The following is a 22,428-nucleotide window of genomic DNA, read 5'->3' on the forward strand; positions in this document are numbered from 1 at the left end:
AGTGCTGCTGGTCCTCCTTTTTTCTCTTATACCTATATTTGTTGAGCCCATTGAAAGGTCTGGGCTCAGACGCAACGTGCACGGCACTATTGCTTTTTGCATTTCCACCCCTGACCACGGGTTTTGAGGGGTGCTGTTGCAAACTTTGACTCTTTTGAATTCGATAAGATGTGTAGTTTTCAAAACGGGGTCAATAGCGGAGGTTATCTATCGTTTTGCTAGTTCAAATGCTCGACAAGTGTGCAATGAGGCCTGAGGCACCTTCCAGCAAAGTTTCTGTTCTGAAAGCCACCGGCTACTTCTTTCGGTTTGGGCCCCATTGCCTGTCCAGGCATAAGATTAGAGACACAATGGGTATGTTTCTGCACACAGAACAAATAGAGGTATCCATTTTTAGGTGCAAATCCTCATTTTCACGTGCACAATAGCAAAAAAACTGTCTTTAAAATTACATATTTCCAAAAATATCACATTTTGTTTTTCCTCCTCTAAATTGCATTAACTCCTGAAAAGAAACTGTGGCCTCAAAATACTCATGACACTCCTCAGTGAATACATTGAGCGGTATATTTCTTAAAATGGAATTTGTGGGGGTAGCAATCATTCTGACACCTATGCAATGCCTTTGCAATCTTGGCTAGGTATAGGAGAATGTTCCTCAAAATTGTAATTAATGTTAAATTTGTACGTCTCTAAATGGTTAAAAAAAAACTAAAGTTTTTCAAATGTGCTTCTAGAATAAAGTAAACAGATGGAAATACAGTAAACCCTTGAGTAGCATTGCTCTTAAGTAACACTGTTTTGAACTTAAATCGATGTGTCAGGGCTGTGGCGGTCTCTCAAACAAGTTGCATTCCTCAGATAAGGGCGCCGACGGCTCCATGACCCCAGGCGCCACTCAGTGAGATGGTGCGCAGCTGATGCCTGTCACTTCCTGCTTCTCCTGCATCAGCACACGCCTTCTCCACCGCCTCCCCTCTCCACAGTGCCGGCTGAACATTGCTGTGCCTGTCTGCCTCCTGACACAGTACAGCGGCTGAATCCATAAAGTGCCGGCTGAACGCTGCCTGCCTCCTGAATCCCCACTGTACTGCAAAATGTAAGTACTGTACAGATGAGTACAGTAAAGAAACATTTGCAAATAAATACTGCAGTCCTATGTCAAAAGCACAGATAACGCAGTGATACGTACTGCTATAATGATGTCCCTGCAGTCTTATGTCAAAGCACTGTATGCTAAATGTCCAAAAACCTGTTAAATGTTAATTTATTCTTTACAGTTGTGTTTTTTATTTGTTCAGTATTGTTACTGTTTTTGGTGTTAAAGACCAGAGTTATTCTCTATTAAATGGGGTTTGCTGTGTTTTTTGGAAAGTCTAGAACCAAATAATTGGATTTACATTAATTCCAATGAAAATAATGTTCTCAACTAACATTGATTTCTACTAAAGTCCATTGCTTCCGGACGGATTAATGACGTAGTTGAGATTCTACTATATATATCTTATCAAAAATTTGTACAGTATGTTTGCACATATTAAAAATTTTGGTGCTTTTAAAATACACAAAATCTATTGGTCTATTGTTACCACCTAAATGAAGTACAATATGTGGTAAAAAAAACAATGTCAGAATCACTTGGCTATGCAAAACCTTTTACAAGGTTCTTCTAGAGAACTGAAAGGGAGGAGACACAAATTAGGTATTAAAAAAAAACTTTCTGGGGGGCGGAGCTAGCCACGCAGGAGAGAGGAGGCACACTTCTGGGGCTCCTCAGAAAGCCCAGATAAAGAGGGGATTCCAACCTCTCCAGAACCTCCGAGAACCCCCGGACCTATACCGCTACAACCCTCAGCACTGAGAGAGCCACGGATCGGTGCCTACTTCCGCTGCCGAATCCTCGGCCTAAATTTTGGGACGCCGCGAGCCGGTGCGAGCGGAAGGACCAACCGGAGCGCAGCAGGAGACAGGGGAGCCACCGGACCCACCAGCGGAGACACTGGGGAACCCGGTGCTACCACCGGGCCCCCTCCCTCGGCAGCAGAGTCAGACACAGCGGGAGGGCACAGTGCGGACGCGGCGCCCCCCACACTACCACCGGCACCCACCAAACACAGAACGGCAGAAAAGGTCAGCAGAAGGTGAGGAGAAGGAGCGAGGGACTCACTAGGATCCCCCCTGGACATCCTCATACCGATAGCCTGTAGTACTCCAGCCCTCCGGTGTGGGGATATCCGGGCACCGGGGGGAGGGGAAATAAGAATGTGCTGAAAAGCAAACAACAAGACCCCAAGCCAGAGGGAGACCACTTAATTGCGGCAAGACTGCTGGAATGCAAGCGTCTAGAGTAGCTGCCCATATAGCCACAATAATACAGGCCCACTAAAATGAGGCAACTGAGCCTGCACGTTACCACCGTACCTAAAAAGGGGGATCGCATAACAAGCTGATCACTCAAGCTGCAACAGACGTGGCCCCACAACTTCAGAAGCATATACGCCATAAAGCCATACACTCAATTACCCTGAAGAAAGGTACCCAACACTGCAAATTGCCACGAGTACCTCCCTAGGGTGCTGGACCATGCCGGCCCCCCACATCTAAAATTGATACAATACACCGGGCCTTGACGCGTCCTCCCAATCTGGAGCTACCCCGAGATGTAATTCTGAAAATGCACCACAGTGAAATACGAGACCAAATCCTAACAGCAGCCAGACAACTCTCCCACCTCCCAGGACTACCAGCCTTAGTCCAACTGTACGCTGATATAGCCCCGATTACACTAGCAAAACGCAGGTCACTACGGCCTGTGACCCAAGCATTACAAGCAGCTAACATAAAATACAAATGGGGCTTCCCCTTTGCCCTTGTATTCCAACACCAAGGGAGATCATACACAGCAAAAACCCTACAAGAAGCCTACCAAGCTGCGGAGACAGCTTGCATACCAGTCACGGATACGGCTCCCCCGAGAGGTCTACCACAACGTCCCAGGAGAAATTGGACTACCACAGGACCGACCAGAAGACCACCCAGACCAACCTCTACCCCAGCCAGGCCAAGACCGACTCAAGACACGTGAGCATGAACCATTTGATGGGTCACCCTCGGATGGCTAAGGACTATGGACACACCTGACACTAACACTATAGTAGACAATAGTCTAATTAGGTAGAACCATAAGTCTACATAAGCCTTAAACCAAGAGTATTCCATAATAGTTAGTCTAGTTTAACATAGACACATTATATGTTATTTTCTGGTTTTGATCTAATCAGTTTATCTAAGCTCCGCGACCTGCGGCTTCACTCCCCCCTACCCGGAAAAACACCGGGCTGGGGACAGGGATCCCGCGGACACGTCTTAATGATAAGGGATGTTGAACTTCTTATTTGCTTTGATTAGTTGACAAACAGTGCGGGTCCGGCCCTGCTTTCCGCGTTGCCCCACAAAAAGATGACTGCCGAATAGAGATGAGCGAGCACCAAAATGCTCGGGTGCTCATTACTCGAGACGAAATTTTCGCGATGCTCAAGGGTTCGTTTCGAGTAACGAACCCCATTGAATTCAATGGGCGACTCGAGTTTTTTTGTGTATCGCCAATGCTCGCCAAGGTTTTCATTTGTGAAAATCTGGGCAATTCAAGAAAGTGATGGAAACGACACAGCAACGGATAGGGCAGGCGACGGGCTACATGTTGGGCTGCATCTCAAGTTCCCAGGTCCCACTATTAAGCCACAATAGCAGCAAGAGTGGGCCCCCCCTCCCAACAATTTTTACTTCTGAAAAACCCTCATTAGCAAGGCATACCTTAGCTAAGCACCACACTACCTCCAACAAAGCACAATCACTGCCTGCATGACACTCCGCTGCCACTTCTCCTGGGTTACATGCTGCCCAACCCCCCCGCACGACCCAGTGTCCACAGCGCAAACCAAAGTGTCCCTGCGCAGCCTTCAGCTGCCCTCATGCCACACGCTGGCCTCATAGCCACACCACCCTCATGTCTATTTATGAGTGCGTCTGCCATGAGGAGGAACCGCAGGCACACACTGCAGAGGGTTGGCACGGCCAGGCAGCGACCCTCTTTAAAAGGGGTGGGGCGATAGCCCATAATGCTGTATAGAAGCAATGAGAATTCCAATCCTGTGCCATCTCCATCAAGAGCTGCACACGTGGGCATAGCAATGGGGAACCCATGTGCCACACACTATTCATTCTGTCAAAGTGTCTGCATGCCCCAGTCAGACCGGTGTTTTTTATAAATAGTCACAGGCAGGTACAACTCCGAAATGGGAATTCTGTGTGCAGCCACAGCATGGGTGGCTCCCTGGAACCCAACAGCTGTACATAAATGTATCCCATTGCAGTGCCCAGCACAGCTGATGTAATGTCATGTTAAATGCAGGTGGGCTTCGGCCCACACTGCATGCCCCAGTCAGACTGGGGTTCTTTAGAAGTGGACACATGCAGTTACAACTCCGTGTGGACCGACAGCATGGGTGGGTCCCAGGAAGCCACCGGCGGTACATAAATATATCCCATTGCAGTGCCCAGCACAGCTGAGGTAACGTCAGATTTAATGCAGGTGGGCTTCTGCCCGCACTGCATGCCCCAGTCAGACTGGGGTTCTTTAGAAGTGGACACATGCAGTTACAACTCCGTGTGGACCGACAGCATGGGTGGGTCCCAGGAAGCCACCGGCGGTACATAAATATATCCCATTGCATTGCCCATCACAGCTGAGGTAACGTCCGATTAAATGCAGGTGGTCTTCGGCCCACACTGCATGCCCCAGTCTGACCGGGGTTTTTAATACATAGACACTGGCAGGTACAAATCCCTAATGTGAAGTCCCTGTAGACCCACAACATGGGTGGCTCCCTGGAACTCACCGGCGGTACATAAATAAATCCCATTGCATTGCCCATCACAGCTGAGGTAACATCAGGTTTAATGCAGGTGGGCTTCGTCCCACACTGCATGCCCCAGTCAGTCTGGGGTTCTTTAGAAGTGGACACATGGAGTTACAACTCCGTGTGGACCGACAGTATGGGTGGCTCCCTGGAACCCACCGGCGGTACATAAATATATCCCATTGCAGTCCCCAGCACAGCTGATGTAATGTCATGTTAAATGCAGGTGGGCTTCGGCCCACACTGCATGCCCCAGTCAGACTGGGGTTATTTAGAAGTGGACACATGCAGTTACAACTCCCTGTGGACCCACAGCATGGGTGGCTCCCTGGAACCCACCGGTGGTACATAAATATATCCCATTGCAATGCCCAGCACCGCTGATGTAATGTCATGTTAAATGAAGGTGGGCTTCGGCCCACACTGCATGCCCCAGTCTGACCGGGGTTTTTAATACATAGTCACTGGCAGGTACAAATCCCTAATGTGAAGTCCCTGTGGACACACAGCATGGGTGGCTCCCTGGAACCCACCGGCGGTACATAAATATATCCCATTGCAGTGCCCAGCACAGCTGAGGTAATGTCAGCTTTAATGCAGGTGGGCTAAAAATTACTAGGATTACAATGTAGGCGAGGGCCCAAAAAAATTGGTGTACCAACAGTACAAATGTACCTCAGAAAAATTGCCCATGCCCAACCAAGAGGGCAGGTGAAACCCATTAATCGCTTTGGTTACTGTGGCTTAATTTGTAACTAGGCCTGTAGGCAGCCCAGTTAAAATAAAAATTGGTTCAGGTGCAAGTTTCAACACTTTATTGAATTGAGAATTGAAATGTATAAACATTGTTTACAAAAGTTATATGACTGAGCCTTGTGGGCCTAAGAAAAATTGCCCGTTCGGCGTGATTACGTGAGGTTTCAGGAGGAGGAGCATGAATATAATACACAGAATGATGAAGCTAAAAGGTCCCCGATTTTTATGGTGATAGAGAACGATGCTTCCATCCGCGGGTGAAGCCTACGTATTGTTTAGGGATCGCTGCTGTCCGCTGGTGGAGAAGAGAACTCTGGGGAAATCCAGGCTTTGTTCATCTTTATGATTGTAAGTCTGTCGGCACTGTCGGTTGACAGGCGGGTACGCTTATCCGTGATTATTCCCCCAGCCGCACTAAACACCCTCTCTGACAAGACGCTAGCCGCAGGACAAGCAAGCACCTCCCCAGGGCATACAGCGCGAGTTCAGGCCATGTGTCCAGCTTCGACACCCAGTAGTTGTAGGGGGCAGAGGCGTTACGTAGGACGGTCGTGCGATCGGCTACGTACTCCCCCTCACCATCCTTTTACAGTGCTCCCGCCGACTCAGCCTTGACTGGAGAGCGGTGACACAGTCTTGCTGGGGAGCCATAAAGCTGTCAAAGGCCTTGCATAGTGTTCCCCTGCCTGTGCTGTACATGCTGTCTGATCTCCGCGCCTCCCCTGCTACCTGGCCCTCGGAACTGCGCCTTCTGCCACTAGCGCTGTCGGATGGGAATTTTACCATCAGTTTGTCCACCAGAGTCCTGTGGTATAGCATCACTCTCGAACCCCTTTCCTCTTCGGGTATGAGAGTGGAAAGGTTCTCCTTATACCGTGGGTCGAGCAGTGTATACACCCAGTAATCCGTAGTGGCCAGAATGCGTGTAACGCGAGGGTCACGAGAAAGGCATCCTAACATGAAGTCCGCCATGTGTGCCAGGGTACCTGTACGCAACACATGGCTGTCCTCACTAGGAAGATCACTTTCAGGGTCCTCCTCCTCCTCCTCAGGCCATACACGCTGAAAGGATGACAGGCAAGCAGCATGGGTACCCTCAGCAGTGGGCCAAGCTGTCTCTTCCCCCTCCTCCTCCTCAACGCGCTGAGATATAGACATGAGGGTGCTCTGACTATCCAGCGACATACTGTCTTCCCCCGCCTCCGTTTCCGAGCACAAAGCGTCTGCCTTTATGCTTTGCAGGGAACTTCTCAAGAGGCATAGCAGAGGAATGGTGACGCTAATGATTGCAGCATCGCCGCTCACCATCTAGGTAGACTCATCAAAGTTTCCAAGGACCTGGCAGATGTCTGCCAACCAGGCCCACTCTTCTGTAAAGAATTGAGGAGGCTGACTCCCACTACGCCGCCCATGTTGGAGTTGGTATTCCACTATAGCTCTACGCTGCTCATAGAGCCTGGCCAACATGTGGAGCGTAGAGTTCCACCGTGTGGGCACGTCGCACAGCAGTCGGTGCACTGGCAGATTAAACCGATGTTGCAGGGTGGCAGCGTCCGTCTTGGACTTGCGGAAATATGCGCTGAGCTGGCGCACCTTTACGAGCAGGTCTGACAAGCGTGGGTAGCTTTTCAGAAAGCGCTGAACCACCAAATTAAAGACGTGGGCCAGGCATGGCACGTGCGTGAGGCTGCCGAGCTGCAGAGCCGCCACCAGGTTACGGCCGTTGTCACACACGACCATGCCCGGTTGGAGGCTCAGCGGCGAAAACCAGCGGTCGGTCTGCTCTGTCAGACCCTGCAGCAGTTTGTTGGCCGTGTGCCTCTTCTCTCCTAAGCGGAGTAGTTTCAGCACGGACTGCTGACGCTTGCCCACCGCTGTGCTGCCACGACGCGCGACACCGACTGCTGGCTACGTGCTGCTGCTGACACATCTTGATTGCGAGACAGAGGTTGCATAGGAGGAGGAGGAGGAGGGTGGTTTAGTGGAGGAAGCATACACCGCCGCAGATACCAGCACCGAGCTGGGGCCCGCAATTCTGGGGGTGGGTAGGACGTGAGCGGTCCCAGGCTCTGACTCGGTCCCAGCCTCCACTAAATTCACCCAATGTGCCGTCAGGGAGATATAGAGGCCCTGCCCGCCTGTGCTTGTCCACGTGTCCATTGTTAAGTGGACCTTGGCAGTAACCGCGTTGGTGAGGGCACGTACAATGTTGCGGGAGACGTGGTCGTGCAGGGCTGGGACGGCACATCAAGAAAAGTAGTGGCGACTGGGAACCGAGTAGCACAGGGCCACCGCTGCCATCATGTTTTTGAAAGCCTCCGTTTCCACAAGCCTATACGGCAGCATCTCCAGGCTGATCAATTTGGCTATGTGCACATTTAACGCTTGAGCGTGCGGGTGCGTGGCAGCGTACTTGCGCTTGCACTCCAACACTTGCGCTAGCGACGGCTGGATGGTGCGCTGAGAGACATTGCTGGATGGGGCCGAGGACAGCGGAGGTGAGGGTGTGGGTGCAGGCCGGGAGACGGTAGTGCCTGTGTCCAGGGAGGGGGGCTGGATCTCAGTGGCAGGTTGGGGCACAGGGGGAGAGGTAGTGGTGCAAACCGGAGGTAGTGGTGGTGGCTCCACGGCTGATCTTGGCGCGAAAAACCTTGCACACCACAGTTCGTCGGTCGTCTGCACTCTCAGTGAAAAACTGCCAGACCTTTGAGCACCTCGGCCTCTGCAGGGTGGCATGGCGCGAGGGGGCGCTTTGGGAAACAGTTGGTGGATTATTCGGTCTACCCCTGGCCACCGCACTGCCTCTTCCAACCTGCCCTGCTGCTGCACTTGCCTCCCCCTCTGAAGACCTGTCCTCAGTAGGCTTAGCAAACCAGGTGGGGTCAGTCACCTCATCGTCCAGCTGCTCTTCCTCCGAATCCTCTGTGCGCTCCTCCCTCGGACTTACTGCAATTACTGCTACCTGAGTGATAGACAACTGTGTCTCATCGTCATCGTCCTCCTCACCCACTGAAAGCTCTTGAGACAGTTGCTGGAAGTCCCCAGCCTCATCCCCCGGACCGCAGGAATTTTCCAAAGGTTGGGCATCGGTCACGACAAACTCCTCCGGTGGGAGAGGAACTATTGCTGCCCATTCTGGGCAGGGGCCCGAGAACAGTTCCTGGGAGTCTGCCTGCTCCTCAGAATGTGTCATTGTAATGGAGTGAGGAGGCTGGGAGGAAGGAGGAGCAGCAGCCAGAGGATTCAGAGTTGCAGCAGTGGACGGCGTAGAACTCTTGGTGGTCGATAGATTGCTGGATGCACGTTCTGCCATCCACGACAGGACCTGCTCACACTGCTCATTTTCTAATCAAGGTCTACCGCGTGGACCCATTAATTGTGAGATGATTCTGGGGACGCCAGAAACATGCCTCTCTCCTAATTCCGCAGCAGTTGGCTGCGATACACCTGGATCAGGAGCTCAGCCTGTGCCCACACCCTGACTTGGGCCTCCGCGTCCTCGCCCGCGTCCACGTCCTCTAGGCCTACCCCTACCCCTCAGCATGGTGTATTACGAGTAGAGCAAAAGCAGAACGCTGTAATTAAATGTGCCGCTTATTGGCCTGTGGTTGGAGGCTGACTTCACTTACGGAACGCACAGCAGAGCCAGGAAATAATTTTGCGCACGCCTGTAGTGAGACGTAGGTGCGTATCACTGAGCTAGTGGAAATCACAGCTCAGAAGCAGTCAAGTGGCCAAAGGCCAGTAGTAGGCCTTAAAGGGGTTGTCCCGCGGCAGCAAGTGGGTCTATACACTTCTGTATGGCCATATTAATGCATTTTGTAATGTACATTGTGCATTAATTATGAGCCATACAGAAGTTATAAGAAGTTTTTCACTTACCTGCTCCGTTGCTAGCGTCCTCGTTTCCATGGAGCCGACTAATTTTCGCCGTCTAATGGCCAAATTAGCCGCGCTTGCGCAGTCCGGGTCTTCTTCTTTCCTCAATGAAGCCGCTCGTGCTGGATGCCGGCTCCTTGTAGCTCCGCCCCGTCACGTGCCGATTCCAGCCAATCAGGAGGCTGGAATCGGCAATGGACCGCACAGAAGCCCTGCGGTCCACCGAGGGTGAAGATCCCGGCGGCCATCTTCAGCAGGTAAGTAAGAAGTAACCGGAGCGCGGGGATTCAGGTTAGCACTCTCCGGTGTTCTTTTTTAACCCCTGCATCGGGGTTGTCTCGCGCCGAACGGGGGGGGGGGGGTTGAAAAGAAAAAAAACCTGTTTCGCCGCGGGACAACCCCTTTAAGTATTTTGCTTCTATTTTTTTAAATGCTGAACTGATACAGCAGACAGATACTGTAGGCAGCGTATAATATTATGTATACTGTTTCCCTCTGCCGGGATGACGGCGGTGATGTAATGGATACAGCAGAGGCAGGAAACAATTTTGCGCAAGCCTGCTGTAATGCTTAGCTGCGTATTAATTAGGACTTCTACCCCCAGCAGACAGATACTGTAGGCAGCGTATAATATTATATATACTGTTTCCCTCTGCCGGGATGACGGCGGTGATGTAACGGAGACAGCAGAGGGAGGAAACTATTTTGCGCAAGGCTGCTGTAACGCTTAGCTGCGTATTAATTAGGACTTCTACCCCCAGCAGACAGATACTGTAGGCAGCGTATAATATTATGTATACTGTTTCCCTCTGCCGGGATGACGGCGGTGATGTAACGGAGACAGCAGAGGCAGGAAACAATTTTGCGCAAGCCTGCTGTAACGCTTAGCTGCGTATTAATTAGGAGACTTCTTCCCCCAGCAGACAGATACTGTAGGCAGCGTATAATATTATGTATACTGATTCCCTCTGCCAGGATGATGGCGGTGATGTAACGGAGACAGCAGAGGCAGGAAACAATTTTGCGCAAGCCTGCTCTAACGCTTAGCTGCGTATTAATTAGGACTTCTACCCCCAGCAGACAGATACTGTAGGCAGTGTATAATATTATGCATACTGATTCCCTCTGCCGGGATGACGGCGGTGATGTAACGGAGACAGCAGAGGCAGGAAACTATTGTGCGCAAGCCTGCTGTAACGCTTAGCTGCATATTAATTAGGACTTCTACCCCCAGCAGACAGATACTGTAGGCAGCGTACAATATTATGTATACTGTTTCCCTCTGCCGGGATGACGGCGGTGATGTAACGGAGACAGCAGAGGCAGGAAACTATTTTGTGCAAGGCTGCTGTAACGCTTAGCTGCGTATTAATTAGGACTTCTACCCCCAGCAGACAGATACTGTAGGCAGTGTATAATATTATATATAATGTTTCCCTCTGCTGGGATGACGGCGGTGATGTAACGGAGACAGCAGAGGCAGGAAACTATTTTGCGCAAGGCTACTGGAACGCTTAGCTGCGTATTAATTAGGACTTCTACCCCCAGCAGACAGATACTATAGGCAGCGTATAATATTATGTATACTGATTCCCTCTGCCGAGATGACGGCGGTGATGTAATGGAGACAGCAGAGGCAGGAAACAATTTTGCGCAAGCCTGCTGTAACGCTTAGCTGCGCATTAATTAGGACTTCTACCCCCAGCAGACAGATACTGTAGGCAGCGTACAATATTATGTATACTGTTTCCCTCTGCCGGGATGACGGCGGTGATGTAACGGAGACAGCAGAGGCAGGAAACTATTTTGTGCAAGGCTGCTGTAACACTTAGCTGCGTATTAATTAGGACTTCTACCCCCAGCAGACAGATACTGTAGGCAGCGTATAATATTATGTATACTGATTCCCTCTGCCGGGATGATGGCGGTGATGTAACGGAGACAGCAGAGGCAAGAAACTATTTTGCGCAAGCCTGCTGTAACGCTTAGCTGCGTATTAATTCGGACTTCTACCCCCAGCAGACAGATACTGTAGGCAGCGTATAATATTATGTATACTGTTTCCCTCTGCCGGGATGACGGCGGTGATGTAACGGAGACAGCAGAGGCAGGAAACTATTTTGCGCAAGCCTGCTGTAACGCTTAGCTGCGTATTAATTAGGACTTCTACCCCCAGCAGACAGATACTGTAGGCAGCGTATAATATTATGTATACTGATTCCCTCTGCTGGGATGACGGCAGTTATTTAACGGAGACAGCAGAGGCAAGAAACAATTTTGCGCAAGGCTGCTGTAACGCTTAGCTGCGTATTAATTAGGACTTCTACCCCCAGCAGACAGATACTGTAGGCAGCGTATAATATTATGTATACTGATTCCCTCTGCCGGGATGATGGCGGTGATGTAATGGAGACAGCAGAGGCAGGAAACAATTTTGCGCAAGCCTGCTGTAACGCTTAGCTGCGTATTAATTAGGACTACTACCCCCAGCAGACACGCAGTAAACTGTACACGGTCACAGGCAGCCCAAATATAGTATTTTTCCCCAATTTTTTTGAAAAAGCCAACTGCCTATATCAGCTTGAGTACAGTGACGTACGCAACAAAGTATCTACATGCGTCTAGTAGAAGTGATACAGTGACGTACACAACAAAGTATCTACATGCGTCTAGTAGAAGTGATACAGTGACATACACAACAAAGTATCTACATGCGTCTAGTAGAAGTGATACAGTGACGTACGCACCAAAGTATCTACATGTGTCTAGTAGAAGTGATACAGTGACGTGCGCAACAAAGTATCTACATGCGTCTAGTAGAAGTGATGCAGTGACGTACGCAACAAAGTATCTAGATGCATCTAATAGAAGTGATACAGTGACGTACGCAACAAAGTATCTACATGCGTCTAGTAGAAGTGATACAGTGGTGTACGCAACAAAGTATCTACATGCATCTAGTAGAAGTGATACAGTGACGTACGCAACAAAGTATCTACATGCATCTAGCAGAAGTGATACAGTGACGTATATCTCTTTCCCTGCCTCACCAGTACTGGCCCTATACTCTGTGCAAAGACTGCAGACTGAGGACGCAATGCTCTGCACGCCCGATATACAAAAAAAAAAATTGTGCAACACTGCTAAAAGCGGCCTCAACAGTACTGCACACGGTCAGATGTGGCCCTAAGAAGGACCGTTGGGGTTCTTGAAGCCTAAAATAACTCCTAACGCTCTCCCTATAACAGCAGCAGCACTGTCCCTGATCTCTGTCAGAATGCATCTGTGGCGAGCCGTGGGCGGGCAGATTTAAATACTCGGGTGACACCTGATCTCCCCAGCCACTCACTGCAGGGGGGTGGTATAGGGCTGGAACATCACAGGAGGAAGTTGTAATGCCTTCCATGTCTTTCTATTGGACAGAAAAGCACGCAAATGTCTCAGAGATGAAAGTGAAAGTAACTCGAACATCGCATGGTGCTCGTCTCGAGTAACGAGCATCTTGAACACGCTAATACTCGAACGAGTATCAAGCTCGGACGAGTACGCTCGCTCACCTCTACTGCCGAACACCCACGAATGGGGAACGTATTCAGTCATCCCCGATGGAGTCTTAGGACCCTTCCCCCAGTTCACCAGTTTATGTTAACCCCAAAACTGAGAAGTTTGTTAACACTCAGCCCCCCCCCCCCTCCCTAGGTCGTCAGGTAAACACAAATTCCCTACATGCTCTAACACCCAACCAGAGAAACTAAATCCACAAAAAAGGTCAAAAGCGATTGAATTACCTCCCTCATGGTACAAGTAATTTCTCACAACGTTAGGGGCTTCAACTCCCCTCAGAAGCGTAAACAGGCTTTCCTCTGCTATAAAAAAACATCGCCCAGAAGTGATATGTATCCAAGAAACCCATTTCTCCCAAACCTCTACCCCTAAATTTTTCCACCCACAATATTCTAGATTTTATACTTCTTCTGCCCCCACAAAACGTAGAGGGGTCTTAACTCTCTTTCACAACTCCCTACCTCTGAACATAAAACAGGTGGAAACAGATAAGGAAGGGCGTTTCTGTATAGTATTAGGCATACTTTATGACCAACAGGTAGCATTCGTAAATGTATATGCTCCGGCAGAAAACCCTCTCCCTACGCTTCTGCTACTCAGCAAGAAACTAAAACAGTACCCACTAGCAAAACTGATATGGGCAGGGGACTTTAATCTCCCATTTTCCCCGAAATTAGATAGGACGGCGACCAACCCTGATAGGCTCTCTGGAATACAAGGAAAGAGGTGGGAGGACTCTACGTCATCGCTCTCAATAGTCGACTGCTGGAGAGAATTGCATGGCCCTAAAAGGGGATACACGTATTACTCTCCGACAGCGCATCTATATTCCAGACTAGATTACATTTTAGTCTCAACATCCCTCCTACCGACATTAGCACAGATTAGACACATCCCTTGCTCATGGTCGGACCACGATGTAGTATTATCCTCCATGATTTGGACAGCAAGTACCCACACAAAAACTAGATGGCGACTAAATGAGTCAATATTGAGAGACCTAAATATGCTCACCCAAATTACAAAAGACATCACAGAATATTTTGAATTAAACACCGAGCACAATTCATCCCCCATGTGGATTTGGCTAGCACATAAGGCCTCTATTAGGGGCCACCTAATTAAACTAGCATCCAGAAGAAAGAGAGAGAGGGGTCAAGCACTCCTTGACCTAGAAAAAAAACTTCTCCTCCTACAGGCATTGAACCAACGACACCCCTACCTGGCAACAACAAAATCAATCAAAGATATTAAACTGCAAATAAACATACTTCTGTCACAACAGGTAGAAAAAGCTCTCCAGTGGACTGGGGCGACGTACTACAAACTCGCCAACAAACCGGACCGACTCCTAGCCGCTAGCCTGAGAAACAGAGCTAGAGTCAACAATGTCTTCAAAATAAGTACACACCAAGGAAAAGTAACCTCCAATCCAAACCTAATATATGACACATTCCAAAACTACTACGATAAACTCTATAGGGCCCAACCAAATAAAGCCCCACCTCCAATGACATCACTTCTAAACGCTCTGAAACTTCCCTCCCTCTCAAGTTCCCAACTGGCCCAATTAAATACCGAAATATCATGAGAGGAAATAGCCGCAGCTATAAAAAAATCTTAAATTAGGAAAAGTGCCCGGTCCTGACGGATTTACTGCCCTCTATTACAAAAAATTCAAAGATATCCTCATACAACCTTTAGAAAAAATCTTCCGGAATCTTATGAAAGGGGAAAACCCACCTAATGAATTCCTTGACTCTCAACTAACGGTAATCCCAAAAGAAAATAAGGACCACTTATCACCTAAAAACTATAGACCCATCTCATTGCTCAATCTAGATTATAAACTATTTACATCCATTCTCGCCATGCGGTTAAATCATTTTCTCCCCTCTCTAGTCCATAAAGACCAAGTCGGATTCATACCATCGAGACAAGCTTCTGACAACATACGCAAGGTACTAAATGTTATAGATCACGTATCAAAATTAAATACCCAAATGACATTACTGGCACTAGACCTAGAAAAGGCATTTGACACTTTATCATGGAACTATCTTTTCTGGGTCCGCCAGCGCAACGGGATCAAGGGACCATTTTTATCCGCTATTAGGGCACTATACTCAACACCATCTATGTTTCTAAAACTCCCCACCACAAAAGAAACCCCTATCAAAATCCATAGAGGGACCAGACAGGGCTGCCCCCTTTCCCCGGCTCTATTTGCTCTGGCTATTGAGCTGCTGGCTACAGCTATCCGCACCAATCCAAATGTGAGGGGAGTAAAGATGGGAGATAAAGAATTCAAAATAAGCTTATTTGCGGACGACCTTCTGCTAACCATAACCCAACCATTAATATCCCTACCGAATTTAATGAGCACATTAGACAAGTGGGCGGAACACTCAGGACTCAGAGTAAATACAGATAAGTCGTATATAGCGTTCATAAACACCCCGGAAAACCTCAAAAAATTACTAAACCTTAACTTCCAATTTCAATATAAACAACACTACATAACCTACTTAGGTATCAACCTAACCACCTCCATTTCTGCTCTATATAAATGGAACTACCCCCCTCTACTCAAAACTCTAGCAGCAGACCTAAGAAAATGGGATAAACCCGGTCTTTCTTGGATAGGAAGAATAAATTCAATCAAAATGGTGACTTTACCGAGGATACTATATAGATCTGTTTAGATGCCTACCGATACCCATTCCTATGCATACCATCCGCGAATTTCAACGAACCATATTTAAATTCATATGGGCTAACAAACGCGCCAGAATTAGGCATACGGTAATGCACTTCCATCGCAGCTTGGGGGGACTATCAGTACCCAACTTGATGAAATATTAAAAATCAGCCCGAATAGCCCAATGGATAACTTTCCTGAGCGAAAAGGGGAACCCACTTTGGGTAGAGATGGAGAGAAGCCACATTAAGCCACATTCGGTAGCCCACTTGACCTGGTCCACGAGCCCTCTCCCCTTGGGAATCCTGCAAGTGAGCCCTCTCTCATACTATTCTCTCTTACTGTGGAAGAGCACACGATTTAAGTATAAGATGGCTTCTAAGCCCTCCCCACTATTACCAATAGTCCCTAATCCGCAGTTTGCCCCAAGTCTCGACCCGGCCCAATTCGCCTGATGGAGAGGAAATGGCATACATACACTCAGCCATTTCTATAACAAGACAAAACTATACTCTATACAACAATTCATAGACACCTTTAAAGCTCCTACATAAGAATACCTCAGGATTAACCAGGTATTTCACTTTATCCGCTCCATACCAGCGCCCTCTACACTCCCCCCACCTACTTCATTTGAAAAGCTCTGTACAAGAGACCCTTCACAAAGAGGATCCCTCTCACTTATATACAATATGCTGAATAAACCTGAGACCGAAGGAAAATGATCGTTTATGAAAAGGTGGGAGGAGGACTTGGGAGTGGAAATGTCCTTAGAGAGATGGCGACATTGTTGCGCCACGATTACAAAAGGCAGCCACCAGGTTACCCTCAGTAAAAATTCTACACAGGGCATACTTGGTTCCGCAGAGACTACACCATATGCTCCCGTCCTCCTCTCCGCTTTGCTTCAGGGGATGCCAGGTTTCGGGCAGTATGTACCACACTTGGTTGACGTGCCCGGAGGTGGCAAAACTATGGACGCAAATACACAATATGTTAAAACAAATCTTTATTGGCCCGATATCCAAATCACCCACAACATTTCTTCTAGGAAATCGGGAACCTAGGATTAGATTTAAAGCTAATACAGGTTGTTTGTATGGCCGCAAGGATCCACATCGCTTCCAGATGGAAATCGCCAAGCCTCTCCTTCTCAGAGGTTATGAACAGAATCTCTACAATTATGCCGTACGAAAGAATTCACGCTATCCGGACGGATACGTTACCAAACTTCCTAACTACATGGCAACCTTGGATCAACTATCTAGCGATCCCGGGGCTGCATAACATCTCCTCTACCACGTAAGAACCCTAAACACAAACAGACCTTAAACCCCCAACAAACCCATACTGGGAGGGAGATGTGGATCCTCAACGACCCCCTGTTTCGTTTCATTCCCCCTGTTATCCCCTCCCCAATACTTTAAACCAAGAGTAAAAGACTATACTGTACTGCAAACCAACATGTACTAGAATGCTGAATATAAACCCCCTGCGTGGGGAAACAAAAATGTACATACTTGTTACACTCTTGGAAAAAACCCTTAATAAAAACCATTGAAACAAAAAAAAACTTTCTGATAGTGAGGGTGATCAATGAGTGAAACAGGTTACAATGGGAGGTGGCAAGTTCTCCTACAATAGGAGTGTTCAAACAAAGGCTTGACAAATATATGTCTGGGATGATTTAGTGAATCCTGCACTAAGCAGGGGGTTGGACCAACTCTTCCATTCTATGATGTTAAAGTGACATGTCAGTTTTCCAAAATTTGGCCTGGTCATTAAGGCGCAAACAGGCTTGGTCACAAGGGGGTTAAAGGATCTGGGAATGTCTAGCTTGAAAAAAAAAAGGCTGAAAAGGAGACTTACCATATTTTTCGCTTTATAGGATACACTTTTCTTCCTTCCTAAGTGGGGGAAAAATGTCGCTGTGTGTTGTATAAAGCGAATGTGCCGAAATTCGTCTAATCGGCATTTGTTCGTGTGATCAAGAGTTTAAATGAGCGATCGCTCTAAGTCACAGCTGTGCAAAAAACCTCGCGATCACACAAACAAATGTGCGATCACTTACCAGTTTTCTCTCCTTCTCCATTGCCTCCCATAAGTGCCATTAATTGGTGGTGAGCGCCGGCAGCAACTGCTGCTGCTTCCCTGCATCCACCTATTGGCTTTTTCCCCTTCTCCTGAAGAAGCACCGCTGTGACATGAAGCTCGGCTGTTCCAGACCTCTGCTGCTCCTTCTGCTCAGTCGCCCGGCACTATCCCTGCACTGTCCTTGGGCGAGTTCAAAATATTTATTCCCTACTTTCCCGATCAAAAACAGGGGTGCATCTTATCATTCTATGCGTCCTATAAAACGAAAAATACGGTAATAGCTGTCTACAAATATTTGCAGGGCTGGCATAGTGCAGAGAGAGCAGCCCTATTCTCATTTGCACAAGTTAAGACTATTAGAAATGCGATGAAACTGAAAGGAAGGAGACAAAATTAGATATTAGAAAAAACTTTTTGACAGTGAGGGTGATCACTCAATGGAACTCTTTAAACAGAGGCTGGACAGACTGTCTGGGATTATTTAGTAAATCCTGCATTGAGCAGGGGGTTGGACCTGATGACCCCGAAGGTCCTTTCCAACTCTACCATTCTATGATATATATATATATATATATATATATATTTCATGAAGTTGTGGTCACTTCAGAGGAACCAAGGAATAAAATATGTATACACATAGGGGGACGTTAGATTCTCCTCAGACTGCATGTACTGATGTCCCTCTGCAGAATGTGCCATTCCTCCCATTGTACTCACTTTTTACCCTTAAAAGGTAAAACCCCTATTTTTCTAATTTAACACCAGACTGGAGGTTGCAGTCCTTTCTTAGCCTTAAAGGCATGCTCCAGCCCTGCAGTCTATGGCCACTTCCTTATGTGCTTTACAGCCTTTCAGTATATGCACATAGAGGTCAGTTAAATTGTTCTCAACATATACACATAGAGGTGAGGTAAATTCTCCTCAGTATATACACACACAGAGGTCAGTTAGATTGTTGTGCCACATTTCACGCTTGTACAACACCGGGAAGTTACATTATATAGGGGTGCACTTACTTTTGCATTTCACATTGAATAATCAAGTTGTGACTCCTTTACTTTTCCTATTTAGGAGCTAAAGTAAGCTTGTGCCAAATTTCATGTTTGTACGACACCGGGAAATTAGAGAATTAGCAAAGGCTTTCACATATACATACACACACACACACACACACATATATGTGATTCACTCATTGACTGACTTGCCACTTATTCTCTAATATGCAAAAGTATTGGCACCCCTATGTAATGTAACTTCCCGGTGTCGTACAAATATGAAATTTGGCATGACCATTTTTAGGTCCTAAATAGGAAAAGTAAAGGGGTCACAACTCGATTTACGTAATGTAACAGCCCGGTGTCATACAAGCATCTGCCTGAGATGTAACTGTATAGTGAGTTTTGCAATAGACCAACTGCTTATCTCAGGAGTTTTTTTTTACAAAGTGTAAAAAACACATGTAAAGTTTCATTCGATTCTGACAACTCCTTCAGTGTGCTTAATTTTTTTTAACCAATGAATGTATTATAATAATAATATATTATATATCACATACACTTATTTCGGACAGAGCTAGTCATCACTCCCAGGGTTTCACAGAACTGGAGATATGCAAGATAAAGAGGTCAGTTATCAATGTGAATGGATATAATCTCACTGAAGAACACAAAAGAGATGCGCTCTATAGGCTAAAAGTCTATTTAGAGACAACGATTATCGCTCAAAAGATGTCTTTTGAGCGATAATCTGTGTCATTTACAGCGCAAGATGATCGTTCAAGATGAGCGATCACCATGCGCTGTGAGCGGAGGATGCAGAAGACAAGCGGGTGTCCCCACATTCTTCTGCATCCAGCTTTTATACAGCTGAGCGCTCCGTGCGGGGTATGGAGAACAGAACTGGACCACTCTGTTCTTCATTCCTAGCCTGTCATCAGGGAGCAGGATACAGCTGAAAAAATAGTATCAGCTGTATCCGGCTGTAAATCCCTGATAAGACTCATTGTTGTCTTTCAGCATGCTGAAAGACAACGATGAGTGACGGCTTAACGGAAACTGCACGATGTCAGTGCAGTTACACACAACGATTATCGCTCAAAAGACAGCTTTTGAGCGAATTTTGAGTGATAATCATTGTGTCTAAATGGGCCTTAACTTTTCACAATTAGGATAGGGCTACACAGCAACATGAAAACTGCAATATTGTTCTGTGACATCATATACAGTGACTGTCTATGTGGTCGTGTCATGCATTCTCCAGCGGCACAATTATGCAACAAGTCAAAAACTGTTCGATTTTTGGGAAACCAGTAACAAACTATTTTTTGCACCAGAGATAATGTAAATAGCATGCGACCTGCAACTCGCTTGTGACATATCTTACATGGTGTAATTTTTTAACCACAAAATTGTAGCTCAAATATAGCAGCACAAGTCACACACAAAATGAAATGCATTCATTTGCATTCAGTGACTTGTTTAAAACTTGGTGTCACGTGTAGTTCTATTCTTAAAAATATACAGATGTATTGAACAAACTTAACAGTTCCAGAAAACTTTAACTTGACTTTTTTCAATGTTTTTGTTGTGTTAAGTGTCAACTTTAAAAGTTTTCTGCAGCTGTTTCTTGTGCCTTAAGTGTCAAGTTAATGTTAGCTCTTTCTGAACAAATATTAAAGGGGTTTTCTGAGTACCCCTTACATTACTCACACCCTACTGCTCCCCCTTTGGTCTTCTAGTTACTTCAGCAGCAGTGGTCACATAGGTTTTTTACCCATGTTGCCGCTGCAGCCAATAGGAGGCTGGGATGAACAGGGACATCATCATCGATGTCCCGTAAATCGGACTTGGGGCTTCTAGATTAGAATCCCACTTGCCAAGTTTATGGGGCGGTGCTAGTTCTTCTCGCCCGGTGACATCACCTTTGTCAGATGCCACAGTGCTGGACCTCCACTTCGTTTTAGGAACTGGGCACCCAAAACTAGATTTAAAAAAAAGAAAAAAAAAACTGAAATTTTAACTGATTTATCAAAGGTTTGAAAACAGAAGAATATCTTGAAAATGTTATTGTTGTGTTAGGAAAGTTGGCAACTCAATGTTGTGGCCAGTTATTGGATGCAGTTATCACAACTCACTGGTGGAGAGGCTAGTGGGGAAACCTTATCTAATATATATATAGTGCCCATCTTCTTTGACCACCTCCATAGAAAGCCAATTTCAATGTAATTTTGGTTAGTCATCTCAAAGAGGTTTCACTCATTTATAAAAAGTGTCTGGAAAACCTCCCTGTGTAAGAAACTCAGCACTGAAATATTCAGGATGGGTGTAAAAATATGTTTGAGCTTTCACACAGAGATCCTACTCGTCATAGAGAATAAACAAATTAAAATTTCCGCATTTTCACTTCTTGTTGTGCATGAAAGTGGAACTCTTTTGGAACAGGGTGCTTACTTGAGTCTGACACTCATTGAACAAAAGCTATAAAAATATTAACTTCAAGTTAATTAACAGTAATGCCGATGCTTCTTGTGATAGGTCATGAATAATTCAGTTATTGTAATGATAATATGCCCTAATGTAATACTGGATGACGTTCCTTATTAAATTTTTCAATCTTAGATACCAGCAACATAGTGTGAAGTTCATAAGAGAAACAACTTACAAAATATATATTAGCTTTTGTCACAATATACTGTATATGGCAAATTGGATAAAAAGGGAACTTTTAGTTATTACCAAGGAATCCTCATTATAAATCATTAAAGGCACTAATTGGAAGAACATTTCTACTGTCTTATGAGAACATCCAATAATATAACTCGAGCATTCAGATAACACTGCCCAACGATGATTTTGTTTCGGGCTCAAAATTAGTGTATTCTTATGTATTTCCATCTGCTGAATTCAAAAATCACTATAAAAATCACCGATAATTGGTGCTGATGTAATACAGAGTCAAGTTACATTATTATGACCACCAGCTAATATCAAAAGTAACTGTTGTGTGCCGCACGGACAGCAGCTCAGAGTAATGCAATAAGGTGCTGGTAGGTTGTCTGAGGTATCTGAAGTCGTGCTGACTACAGATACCCAAAGTCCATCCCACAATTGCTAGAGGATCCGTGGGTGAGAATCCAGAGTGAACACAAAGAACAAGGTGGTCCAACAGGTGCTCAATTGGGTTAAAGTCTAAGGAATTAGGGGGCCAGAAAAGTACTCCCAAGTCTTCGTCTTCTAACCACTATTGGACATTTCAAGCCATGTGACATGTCGCCCTGTCTTGCTGGAAGAGCCCATCTGCCCCAGGGAAGATAAAATGCATATATGTCTATACGTGATCTGCAAGGATGCATTCATAACCAAATTAGTGCAGAGTGCCTTCCACATAAAGGAGTGTGTCCAGAGAATGTCACAAAAAAATTCCCCACATCATAACAGTGCCGCCACCAGCTTGTGTTCTTCCAGCAGTGGTTGCAAGGTGTTTGTTCTGTGATGTTTCTTGTCTGACATGCCAACA

At 46.6% G+C, this 22,428-nt stretch overlaps 1 protein-coding gene across 2 annotated transcripts in view; it reads right to left on the reverse strand.

The window, feature by feature from the left end:
• Positions 1 to 22,428, reverse strand: part of PC (pyruvate carboxylase) — a 916,513-nt gene that overhangs the window by 333,657 nt on the left and 560,428 nt on the right. The gene's annotated exons all lie outside the window — the stretch shown is intronic.

Source organism: Eleutherodactylus coqui, chromosome 11 (genome assembly GCF_035609145.1).
Source record: "Eleutherodactylus coqui strain aEleCoq1 chromosome 11, aEleCoq1.hap1, whole genome shotgun sequence".
NCBI classification, from domain to species: Eukaryota; Metazoa; Chordata; class Amphibia; order Anura; family Eleutherodactylidae; genus Eleutherodactylus; species Eleutherodactylus coqui.